General features: G+C 37.3%; 1 pseudogene; it reads left to right on the top strand.

Moving 5' to 3' along the window:
• The first annotated feature begins 5,597 nt into the window (after positions 1 to 5,597).
• Positions 5,598 to 6,297, top strand: LOC131915645 (large ribosomal subunit protein eL18-like; annotated as a pseudogene).
• Positions 6,298 to 12,998: the final 6,701 nt, after the last annotated feature.

Raw genomic sequence — 12,998 nt, 5'->3', positions numbered from 1 at the left:
ATTTTGACTCAATGGTTTTAGAACTATCTCATCAAATAAATTTTTTAAAAAGACATGAAGTTGAGAGGGCAGTATTATGTAGGGGTCCTGAGGGCCAGTGGGGGTGGATATTACCAAGACACATTGTATATATGTAGGGATATTTTCAAAGAATAAAGTTATTGAAAACTTTCTAGTCCACACATAAAAAGAAAAGTAATTGTAAGTTGCTCTCAAAGTTAGAGAGAAATAATACAGATAGATAGACATAGTAAAACAAAGTAGCTATGGTAAACATTTATGTTAGCATTTGTGAAACCAGAGAAAAAAGCATGGGAAACATTTTTTTTTTTTTTTTGTTCTCACACTGTGGGCTGGAGAGATGGTTCAGCCATTAAAGGCTAGGTCCACAACCAAAAATATATTCTCACAATGTTTTTAAAGATTTGATATAAGTCACAAGAGAAGGTTAAAGAGAGCAAGGACTACATCTTCCTCAAAAGCATCCATACTGCTGACAACCTCCAGCTGGGAGACCAGCAAAAATCCATACTTTAAGTACAAATTGAAATATCGTTTACTGTATGAATCTTGGCAGTATAATTTCTGAGTTAAGATTGTATGTATCTCCAAGAGGCCCTCTGACTTTTCTATGCCCTCTAAGTCTGTAGAAGGCCGTAGAACCAGGCACAATTTTATCCTATAGCACAGAAAGACTTTCTCCATTTAATCAACTTTAAGCAGACAGCAGAAGACAGAAAAAGGACTACATTTTGATGAGACAGTGTAGAATAAAAGATACACGCACACTGTTTCCTAGATCTGCCAGTAATTGATGCTAGATTGGTAACCCTTCCTAAGGTGTGCAAAATTAATGAACTGCTCACAAATAGTAGTTTCTGTTATAATAGTATATACATTTTACATTTACTTCAGACAATATCAATTCTTTAACATTCTTTTTACCCTTACAGAAAAAGCAAAGGCACCCTGTGGAAATCTGAGCACTTGTTCGATTAACCAGACAATCATTCATCAAGAGGATCTCTCCAGAGGCATCTTTTAAACCTCTGTAATTGCTCATGACACTTTAAGCTGTACTTATAAGTCTCATTTGGGGGGGGGGGTTGCCTCCCTACACCCCAAAAGAGCCTCTCTCCTTAACAACACTCTGAAACAGAAAGCATTTACCTTTTATTTTATTCAGAATTTTCTCTTCCAATGTAAGAGAAACTGGCTTTCCCAATGATGAGTGGGAAAATGTGGTGTTAAATATAACCTTCGGTTCCTTCATTCCCCCTCCCCAGAGTTGGTTTTACTTCTTCAATGTCGTATATTAAATATATTAATCTACATTACAGTTGGAGAAATTTACTTTTAATCTGTTAATATTTAGTTTATTTCAAAACAATTTTGAATCTGGTAAGTTTAAGAAAAATAGGTATCTTAAAACAGTATAATTGGTTTTTTTCTTTGTTTATCTAAATGTGAAACAAAGATCCATGTTTCAATTAATTACCACATCACCCATCTGTCCATATCGTGGCTGGAACATTCATTATCATATTAGACAAAAAGTCTTAATCAGTTAGTTTGCATTCTAATGTTGTTTGACTTTTAGGATTGAGGAAGTTGGCACATTAAAAGTCTTAAAATACAGAATGAGAAAATTAGAGGCCAGCCTGTTAATGATTTTAAACATCTGTGTTTTTATTTACACTACATTGCCAAATGTAATTCCTAAAATCTCATCTAAAGAATCATACAACTGGTAAGAAAATCTAATATGATAGTTATAATACACTCTACGTACAACTTAAGATGCATTCTGCCGTTCAGATCTTTTTAAAATTTTTAATCAGGCTAAATTCTGTCTTTAATGCTTAGGTAGAACACTTTTATTTTTCAGTGTATGGTCTATCTGCAACAAACAAAGCAAAGTAAAGATTAACATTGGAAAATGCTTATAAATGTAACATAAGTGTACATTTAATTACAAGGAGATTTGAAGAGTTCTTCTTATTTTTACCCAAATGATAACCTACATACATTCTCTCTGTCTAACTCTGTCACTCTCTCACACATACATACACTGCATTGTTGTTTCCCTGACCTATAACACAACAAATTCTGTGCTAACTGAAAGGTTTTTTTTTTTTAATATATTCTCCCGCATCCAGAATGCTCTTTTCTTATCTTCTTGTACACCCAAAAATAAAACAAAATAAGGGCACATCTAGTGAGGCCAATGGTGACTGATCTCTATAAAGAACAACAAAGGGGGCAAGATAGGATGGGCAGATGGACATAGTTGTTTGAGACATAATGGTTAGTGAGGAAGTTCCTAATACGGTGATATTTGAGCACTGAATTGGAAAAAAATACAGTCCATTCATCAAGTAGCCTTTGAGATGAATATCTTTATCATACTTAAGAAATGAGTCCAGAACACAAGTCCTGTATTAGGAAGTTATATCACAGAAGATAAGCCATAGGAGTGCCCAAGGTAAGCTCATATAATACTCTTTAGGTCATTTTAACAAAAGCTGTTTATGACATGGCTTCACACTGGTGTACTCATAGCAGCTGTGGTATTGTCTACTACATAGATGGATGCTCATGAACTCACAGCACCTGTGGTTTCCTGTCTAAAACCTGTACAAGATCAAGTCAGCCTGAATTCTAGCACAAATAGGGGAAGTTCTCTTCAGAACCCACTCCTTACTGAGTTGCTAGCTGCTGGGTGATGAAGAATCATTCTTTTTGGAGGATACGGACATTGGTAGGATTCCTATGTTCCAGTGCAAAGCTCCACCACAAGCATGTATGGGCAGCAATAAATGGACTTTACTCGGAAGAAGACAAAGACAAATAATAATAATAATAATAATAATAATAATAATAATAATAAGATGATGATGATGATGATGATGATGATGATGAAGGAGAAGAAAAAGAAGGAGAGGAAGGAGGAGGGGTAGGAGGAGGAAATAAACTGTGGGGTATGTGTGTTTAGGACACAGTGAGGAAATTGGAGGAGTTGGTTGATTGGGGTGGATATGACCATATTCTGTTGAATATATGTATAAAATTCTCAAGAAAAATATTTTTTAAAAGCCCAATACTCTGAATTTATTTGAGTTATTTTTGTGGCTTCTTCCTGGATTTCCACCTGGAAGTCATACTTGATGTTCAAAGAAAAATTGTTACCATGCTTTAGTTGCATAAAATTGAAACAGTATGTGGGCATAACAGATCCAGAGAAATATATTTATGAAAATGTTCCAAATAGTTTTTGAAAAGTTCCCAACTGTTTCTCACGTGATCAGGTTAGGACCATAAAGATGGTTCAGTAGGAAAGGCACTTGTTTCCAAACCTGATGACTTGAGTTCAATATCTAGGACCCACAAGGTAGAATGAAGTAACCAATTTCTCAAGCTGTCCTCTGATTTACACACACAAATAAGTAAATGTAGTAAAAAATTTCTACAAAAATCTTTGTTTACATTTTAGAAACCGTTTCTTTTAAAACAATAATATATAGTTTTATTTTTAAATAATATTTTAAAACATATATAGTTTTAAAATCTATATATAGTTATATATGAATATGTTTTATGCAGACACATATAAAATATGCACACACATACATATGTGCATAACACAATGATAAGAAAATATTGTGTATGTAATAGGTTTAATTCTATTTTTATGTAGCTTTTAGCTTCATAAATTATGTAGATGGCATTTTTGTTTTAATTGTAACAGAGTTATTTAAAGTCAGATATATCCACTGAGCTTATGTTTAGCCCTATTAAACAAAAATTCATGCTTCATAATATATTTTGCTATCAAAATAATTTCATGAGCTTTACATACTTAATAACCTCATGAGAAACACATTTAGTCCAATTTTCTATTTACTGTTTATCAAAAACCTGAGACTTAGTGAAGCTACATGCCAACTTCAGAATTTTCTCCTATAGACATGAGATCACTTTAGTCAGTAAAGTAAATACTGCCAAGGATTGTTGACTCTAGTGCTTTGAAATGTGTCCAGACTTTATCTCAACAATTTCATCCTAGCATTATGCATTATCTATTGAAATTGAGTTTTGCAAATGCTCTTTCAACAAGGTGTGTGTGTGTGTGTGTGTGTGTGTGTGTGTGTGTGTGTGTGTGTGTGTGTGAATAAAACTTTATTTATGAACACAGGCAGCAGTCTCATTTGGCCCACAGTCTTTTTGCTACACAGCAAATTGTAGCACAATATATTTAGCAACTCTGAGACTATTCAGTTCCCTACATTTGCAAGCAGAGAGGGCCACTTCTTGGCTTTCTTCTAGATTCAACACCACAAAACTAAGAGCTGGCTGATTCCCCACTGATAGTCACCAGTCTTCAGGTTCCAGTGTGATAGGGCACAGATGCTTATGTCTACTCTTTGACTTGGCCATCCTGCAATAACTGGTAACATCTAGCGATTTGAAGATATCTTTAAGCCAGTTTAAGCATGTTATGCTTCTTCAATGAAGAGTTAGAGGGAATATTTAATGTATTCCTAATTTGTCCTTTTTAGTAACTCATAATATTACTTGTTTAAGACTGTTCTGTTCTGCTCAGTGTTCGTTGGACTGAAATGAGGGCCATGGAAGCTTTGGGGGGATTAAACATGATGAACCCTCCTTTCAGAACCCCAGCCCTCAGAGCCACAGGAAAACACTTCTGTGCCATTTGGAACTACTCAGTTTATGATCCCTTTATGGAAGTTAACTCCCTTTCTTTTTTTTTTTTTAAAGATTTATTTATTTATTATGTATACAGAAGAGGGCACCACATCTCATTATAGATGGTTGTGAGCCACCATGTGGTTGCTGGGAATTGAACTCAGGACCTTTGGAAGAGCAAGCAGTGCTCTTAACCTCTGAGCCATCTCTCCAGCCCCTTAACTCCCTTTCTTATTTTTGAAATTCAAAAATTATTAGTTATCTGCTATTGTTAAGCACCGTCAAGTGTATTAACTTTTAACTGCTTACTTTTATAGAGATAGGGAAAATGTCAACCCAAGTCTATATGTACATATTCTCTTGCATCACCCCTAATCTATTCCAATGTTTCACATGCATCACTCCAAATTCTGTACCTTAATGTTCACATGTAGCTCCTCAAGTATGTATACCCATGTCCATATGTGTAACACACGATACATACCTACATGTACAGTTCATCCTCCTTAGTTTATGCATAAATGTTCATTACATATCAACCACACCCTGAATCAACATGTTCATACACATCATTCCCAATACCTACAGACATGTTCACATGCATCACCACCAGTCTGTATCTGCTTGTTCACAGGCATTATTGGTAATGTATACCTACATGTTCACATACATTATTCCCTATTTTAAACATGCATGTTCACATACATCACCCCTACTCTATACCCGCATGTTCACATTCACCACCTCAGTCCATACCTGTGTAAATATGCATCCAACCTAGTCTATACATGTGTTGACATGCATCAGTTCCCCTCTATGCCTGTATGTTCACATGCATCACTACTAGTCTCTAAAATGCCCTCACAGACACAAATTCTGTCAAGTTTACAATGAACATCAACCATCACAGATGCCCCAACAGGTATATGGAATGAGTCTGATATTTTTCTGTGTTTTCAACTGTCACCATTAACAACAGAGTTCGAATTCTTGACCTGGCCAAGCAGGGGCGGAGGGGAGGTGGGGTGGGGGGTGGAGTCCATCATGGAAATTTACTTTTGCCACAACAAGAACCGAAAGTTTCAGCAGGAGCTACGACATCTTCCTGTGGCTGCTAGTCAAACTGTACAGGTTTCTGGCAGATGAACCAATTCCGCCTTCAATCAAGTTGTGCTAAAAAGTTGCACTAACTGGCCACCTCTGTCCTTGTCCTGGATGATCTGGAAGATGATGCTTTGTAGTAGAAAGAACAAGTCAGCTGTGTTTGTGGGGATGGTCACAGATGACGTTCAGATTCTGGAAGTGTCCAAACTGAAAGTGTGTGTGCTGAGGGTGAGCAGCCAAGTCTGAAGACAGACAGATTCCAAAGACTGAAGGTAAGATCCTTACCTTCAACCGTCTGACCCCAGAGTTCCCCAAGGCTGTGGCACTGTGCTCCTGTCTGGTCCTCAGAAGCGCCAGAAGGTGTACAGGCATTTTGGAAAGGTCTCAAGAACCCCACACAGCCACACCAAACACTAAGTCTGCCCTAAAGGCTGGAAGTTCAAGCATGCCAGAAACTGAAGGGCCAGCCTTGGCCACAAAAACTAACACTGTATCTTAGTATTATTAAAAAAAACAACAACAACTTGGGATGCTGAAAAAGCAAAAAACAAATAGTCCATGGGGCTGGAAAGATGGCTCAGAAGAGTGCATCCTACTCTTCTAAAAGATCCAAGTTCAGGTTCTGGCATTCATGTCATGTAGCTATACTTCCAAGGGATCCCATACCTCTGTCCTCTGCAGGTACTGTACAACCAGGAGTATACCCTCACAGATATGCATACATATAATTTAAAATAAAAATCTTTGAAACAAAACAAAAATAGAATCTGCCTCGTGTGGTGGCCTGTGTCTGTAATTCCAGAAAGGTGAAGTAGAAGGATTGTGTGAGGTCACATGTTTGAGATGCTCCTAAGCAATATGTCTAACAAAAGCAAATCCAGAGGACTGGCATCAAAGTGCATGCTCTGTGCTGACTGAGCTGGAGGATCTCAGTGTGCTGCATGACCGTGGTCTTCAGACCCAATCACAGCCAGGGCAGCCAAGGCTATACTCTTCCTTCTCGTATTCTCCTTGTGGAGGCAACTCTGTGGAATGCCTTCAAAATAAAGTAGCAAATACTGGAGAAAACTGGTGTTTGTAATTTTTTAGGCTTTTGTTTTCTCATTTGGTTACTTCAATTAGCTCTGAAATAGCATTTCTTAATTTCTTTTCTTTCTAGGTCTTTTATCGGCCATGTGAAGCAGAGAAGAGCAAAAGACTGGGAAGAAAATAATACCTGTGTCCTCTTCCTTCTCATTTCCTTGTGTACCTGACCTTTGCCTTAACCAGCATGTGATCAATCACTTTTATAGTTGGTGGATTATGGTGGAAGTTGGGATTTATTCCTACAAAAATGAAAAGAGAAAGAAATAATTCATACTAAACTTTAGACAACCAAAATTGGATTTTCAAAACTTCAGAGAAAAAAAAGTCTTAGATTTCTTGGCTATGTAAGCACGACTTCTTATCTATCGCATCAAGACATAGATTCAGAATGGATATTTTTATTAAAGGAGATTATGGTAAAAGAAAAATACAGTTGTACTTGTAGATTCAGGAAGTATAAGACTAGGTTGTTAAGAGTTTCATAGTTTGGAACAAAGTATGAGCTAAAGGTCTACAGTAACTGGTTTTATTTTCTATTATATATACATATATATGTATATATAAACTATGAATTAATGGACTTCTTTATAGTGTTTTTACAATGCATACATCATGATGCATTGTCCATGTTCATCCACCTTCTTCTCCCCTTGTCCTATTCTCTAACATACTTGGGGGTCACAATGTTTCTACCAGGGGTCAAATTTACCTGAACTTCAGCAGGGGCCATCACACTAACGACCCCAGGAAAATTGGTTTCCACCTCACAGTTTCTAATTAGTAACGCCATGCATGCTTTTTTAGCTGCTGTCAAATCTAGAAAGCTCTCTGTATCGATTTTGTCATGTACAAGCAATTTAAATTTTCAGTACATTTTAGATCTCCTCAAACGCTATTTAAACTGACTACAATATTCCTAGGAACCTTCCAAGACTGCTAGCAATAATTTAACTTACACAGTAATGACTGCAAACCACACTGCTCTAACACACACACACACACACACACACACACACACACACACACGAAGTAAGTATATACTTACTTCCATTGTTAAATGCCCCTAGTCAGATTGCAAAATATGTGGACATACCAACACTACCAAACAAAGGAGGAATGTCACAGACGGAAAAGCAGATGACAGAGTGGTTAACCTGTGAGTATATGTTCTTGTAAGCAGATTGCGTAGGCATGGAAAAACACTTGTGTGATTTTAAGGGCCTTTGGAGCTTAAGCTGCTTGTCCTCAGTCACTCGGTACTAGCTGGAGAGGAGTTACATGGCTCTTTCCTCTGCATTTACCCATCCCCCTCCTGGAGAGCAGAGTTGGGCTCCTAAGTCTCAGGAAGCTAAAGATGCTTAAAAGACTGTACTTTCAGGAGTTTCCAAGACTTCATGGAGCCTCATCAATCTTGTAAAAGCACAAAAGCATCAATCTTATAAAATGGGCCTGGCTTGGTGGTACGTGATTTCAATCCCTGCACTCAAGAGGCTGAGGCAGGCAGAACTTTGTGAGTTCAAAGTCAACCTGGTCTACATAGTAACTTCTAGACTAGCTGGGGATACTTAGTGAGAACCTGTCCAAAAAAAAATCAGTAAATCATTACTGGATATAAAGAACCTTTGTTAGAGCTACCTTTAAATTGGATGGAGAACTCAAGATATGCAACTTCTATGAGTTCTCACTCATACTCCTGTGAGTGGCTTTTTATCCATACTCCTGTGAGTAACTTCTCATCCTTGCTTCTGCAAATAAACCCTCACCCTTGCTTTTAAAGTAACCTCTCACATATACTCCTGCAAGAAGGCTCATTCCATGTTCCTATATGCATTCCCAATAAAATCATTAGATTGCCAAGTTGGACTTGAGAGGAATCATTTCTGGGAACTACCCTCAGTTCCCTCTCTGGGTAAGTAGGCATTTTGTTCACATCTTTCTGAGGAAAAAGTTACGTGGTAAGCCTTTAATTTTGGTAAGACAGGAAAATCTAAGAATAATGATTGATATAAAAAAAGGATGTGCAAGTTTAAAGTACTTTCAACTAATTCCTATGAAACCAATGTTGTCATATCAAAATAAATGTACTGTTTTGCACTTGTTTCCACTCTGGTCAGGAGGTTGCTCTTTGTGATAGTTTGAATGTAATTGGCCCCCACAGTCTCACAGAGAGTGGCACTATTAGGAGGTGCTGCTTTGTTGGAGTGGGTATGGCCTTGTTGAAGGAAGTGTGTCACTGTAGGGGCAGGCTTTGAGGTTTCCTATGCTCAGGATACTGCCCAGTGTCACAGTCAACTTGCTGTTGTCTGCAAGATGTAGCACTCTCAGCTCCAGCACCACATCTGCTTGCATACTGCCATGCTTCCCATCATGATGATAATGGACTGAACCTCTGAAACTGTAAGCAAGCCACCCCAATTAAGTGCTTCATTGACAAGCGTTGTCGTGGTCATGGTGTCTCTTCACAGCAATAGTAAACTCAAGCTAAGACACTACTACCTCTATACATTGAAAATTATGTGGAAGATCATTTCTATATCTCAATATGTTAATAAAGGTTGGACATTATTATATAGACTTTACAAGTTGATTCAGTGGACTGTTTAACAATAGGGAAATACTCTGAGAAAGTGTCATTAAGTAATTTTCTAATTGTTAGAAGATCATTATTAGGTCACAAAGTTAGATGGTGTAGGCTAGTTACATACTTATGATGTCCAGAGACACACTAAACATAGATGTGCTAGGTCGCTGTTTACTAAAAAATAGAAGTACATTCAAAAATCATGATAACAAGTAAAGGACACTCAATATATAAATTGATAATAAGTATATTTAGTATAAATACCAAGTATTATATAGTATATATAACTACATTGCTACAATTTTATATGTTGACAATTTGCTGCACTGTTCTCACAAATGCTGAGGAATGAATTTCCTTGTGCCACCACTATGGTATGGCATCAAAAAGAACTTTGAACACTTGTTGTATTCTTACAGAATTACTACATGTGTATATTTTTCACCAGTGACTGAAATATTTACTTTCTTTTAAAATTGCCTTATTGTTTGTGTACTTCAGCTTTGTTAAAAAATCAAAATTCTTAATTATACTTACTCATTATTAGAAATGTAGAATAAAAGTTTTGCATTAGTTGATCACAATTTCTTCATAGCATGCTAATGTCATTGTCAAAGACTGATACTCAGTAACACATCAGAAGTATAATGATAGGAACTAATTTATCAGGTTCCAGAAATAGTGAGTCTAATTGTTAATTTCCCTTTGAAATTACAATCTTCTTTCTTCTCAAACTCATGATTAGACTGAGGTAACAGCATAATGTAGAATAAAATATTTGTCTAACATCTGTTTTCACTACTGAATATATTTGCTCCTATGGAGTTGAAATGGAAATTAGACTTTAAAATACAGACGTGAGCAAGTAAAATCACACCAATTACTTCTGGAAAATCTCTACATTGTATTGGTGACTTGGTGACTATCCCTTCACTGCTAGAATACAAAGATGATAGGGACATGGACGTAGTCCTCTCTCTCTCTCTCTCTCTCTCTCTCTCTCTCTCTCTCTCTCTCTCTCTCTGTGTGTGTGTGTGTGTGTGTATGTGTGTGTGCATGTGTGTGTGCATTTGGTTAAAAAGCATTGCATGTCTTCTGTATGTTCCTACTGACACCTACTGAGAACAGGGGATAGAGTTATAAAAAGGGTATTGTTTGCAATGAGTATAATGTTGAAGTGAGGCCTTCTTAAGCAAACTGTAAGTAGGTTAGATGTGAGATGGAGGGATGAGTTAGGTAATATATAAGATAGGTGCTTTAAAGAAAAGGAAATAGCATTTCAAAGGGGAGGTGAAGATACGGCATGTTTGCAGTAGACATGGGTGCTACAAAGAGGGAAAGGGAGGAAATGGGGGCACAGGAAGGAAGAGAAAGACAGATAAATAACACTGAGTGTTTGAAAAATGCCTTAAGGAAACATTATTTTATAAGTTAATTTAAGAAGTGTGTGTGTGTGTGTGTGTGTGTGTGTGTGTGTGTGTGTGTGTGTTGGGGAGTAATGTATGTATGTAATGGGAGTTAAGTCACATAGATGACAGTGCTCTCCCACTAGGCATAGACTGTCTAAAAAACAAGCATGAACAGGAGGCAAGGGAAACCTACCTTTAAGTTGTTGGTAAGGAGAAGTGTGTCCAGAAGACAGAGTAAACAATATAGGCTATCCCCATTGGCCTTTGCTGCTTTCTAGAACATCAAGGTAAAACCCTAATGATGCTAATGTCCTCAACAATTACATCCTCCCTTCCAGTACATGGCTTGGTTGCACCATTAAGTTCTCTCTCCTTTTATTCTCCAAATGGTACATTTTTGTATTTCTTTCTGCTTCACTTTCTCATTTTCTCTGCCGACCTGCATAAGCATTATCAATAACAATCATGCCACAGAGGCAATATTTTGTTTTCTTGGATTTGCTTCCTACAACGAAAGTAATCAATTACTATTTAATTTAGCCACAAGCATGGTCTGAGGATAAGTGTAGAAAGCTGCCAGATTCTTTGCCAAAATCTTGGGAATGGGCTCTGTTCCAGTAGCTGATGTTGGTCCCTTCTGAACTGTCTTGGGCTGATCCTTTGCAGTCTCTTTGGCTCTTTCACAGCTCTTCTTCCAGATTCCTGAGATGCCCTGCTGAGAGGCTTCAACTGTTTTTGGTAGTCAAAACTTCCATAATCTTCCAAATGACTCCACAGCAACATTCCATTCTTTAACACCAACTTCTATAACAGTTTGTTTTTCTGTTGCTGTGATGAAACATCATGACCCAAAGAAATTAATGAAAGAAAGCATTTACTTTGGCTTATCCATTTCCAAAGAATAACAGTCCATTATGACAGGGGAACATGGGTGTCAGGAGCACCAAGTTGAGAGTTCACATATTCAAATGCGAACACAAAACAGAGAGAGAACTAGAGGTGGGACGAGACATTAAAAGTTCACCTCCCGTTTTGTACTCCTTCCAGGAAGGCTGCATCCCTCCGTAGCCTCTTCAAATAGCCCCACCAACTGACGACCAAGTGTTCAAAAGCCTGGGCCCGTGGGACATATTTCTCATTCAAATCAGCACACATTGGTACCTGACTGTACTGAAGGAGAGTGGAAAGCAGTTATGTCTTGATATTCCACCACCAAAATCCTAACTGGACCTGAATATCCAGTATTTTTACATTGAGTATAGTGATATTTTGTGCACCCCAATAAAGCTTATCTGGCTGGGGATGAGAGGGAAAAGCCTGCAACAACATTAAACTTAGAAGTCAGGCAGTGGTAGCACACACCTTTAATCCTAGCATTGTGAGGCAGAGATTCATCCAGATCTCTGTGAGTTCAAGGCCACACTGGGAACAGAGCCAGATGTGGTGGCACACACCTTTAATCCCAGCGCTAGTTAACCATAGAGGTCTGGAGGTCTGGACAGATAGACAGGAAGTGATAGAGCTGGGCAGAAAGAGGAAGTAAGATTGCAGTGCACAGAAAGGATATAGGTGTGAGTATACAGGAAGTATCAGCCTCATCTCTGGAGGCTGATGAGTTGGTAAGATAAGGTTAGCTGTGGCTTATCCTATTCCTCTGATCTCTCAGTTTTCACCCCAATATCTGACTCTGGGATTTGTTTTTTTTTTATTTTTATTAATAAGACCATTTAGCAATTTATCTTAAAATTGAGAGTGAAAATAGGATTTCTAAATGAATTCTAATATCGTTTGATCTACTAAACACAAAAACATTTACTTTATTGGGTACTTTCACATATGTTATCAAATGGGAATGTAATAGACTTTTTTTCCACAAGAGAAAAGACTAACATATCTAAACTCAAACTTTAACAGGATGTTAGAATTTGCAACCAGGTCATCCATATTTATTGTCTAAAAATTATAATTTTTGAATAAAGTTTCATTTAGGCTAATATTTTCATCAAGCCTCTAGTACTTGAAATTTATGCCATTTTAAAGTCACTGTCATATAAACTCCAGACAATCTATAGCAATAAGTTTCAAGTTTAACAATGATCACAATGTTTGCA

The sequence above is a fragment of the Peromyscus eremicus genome, chromosome 7, assembly GCF_949786415.1.
Source record: "Peromyscus eremicus chromosome 7, PerEre_H2_v1, whole genome shotgun sequence".
NCBI lineage: Eukaryota > Metazoa > Chordata > Mammalia > Rodentia > Cricetidae > Peromyscus > Peromyscus eremicus.
The sequence above is the reverse complement of the archived record's forward strand: the minus strand, read 5'-3'. Positions and strand labels throughout refer to the sequence as shown.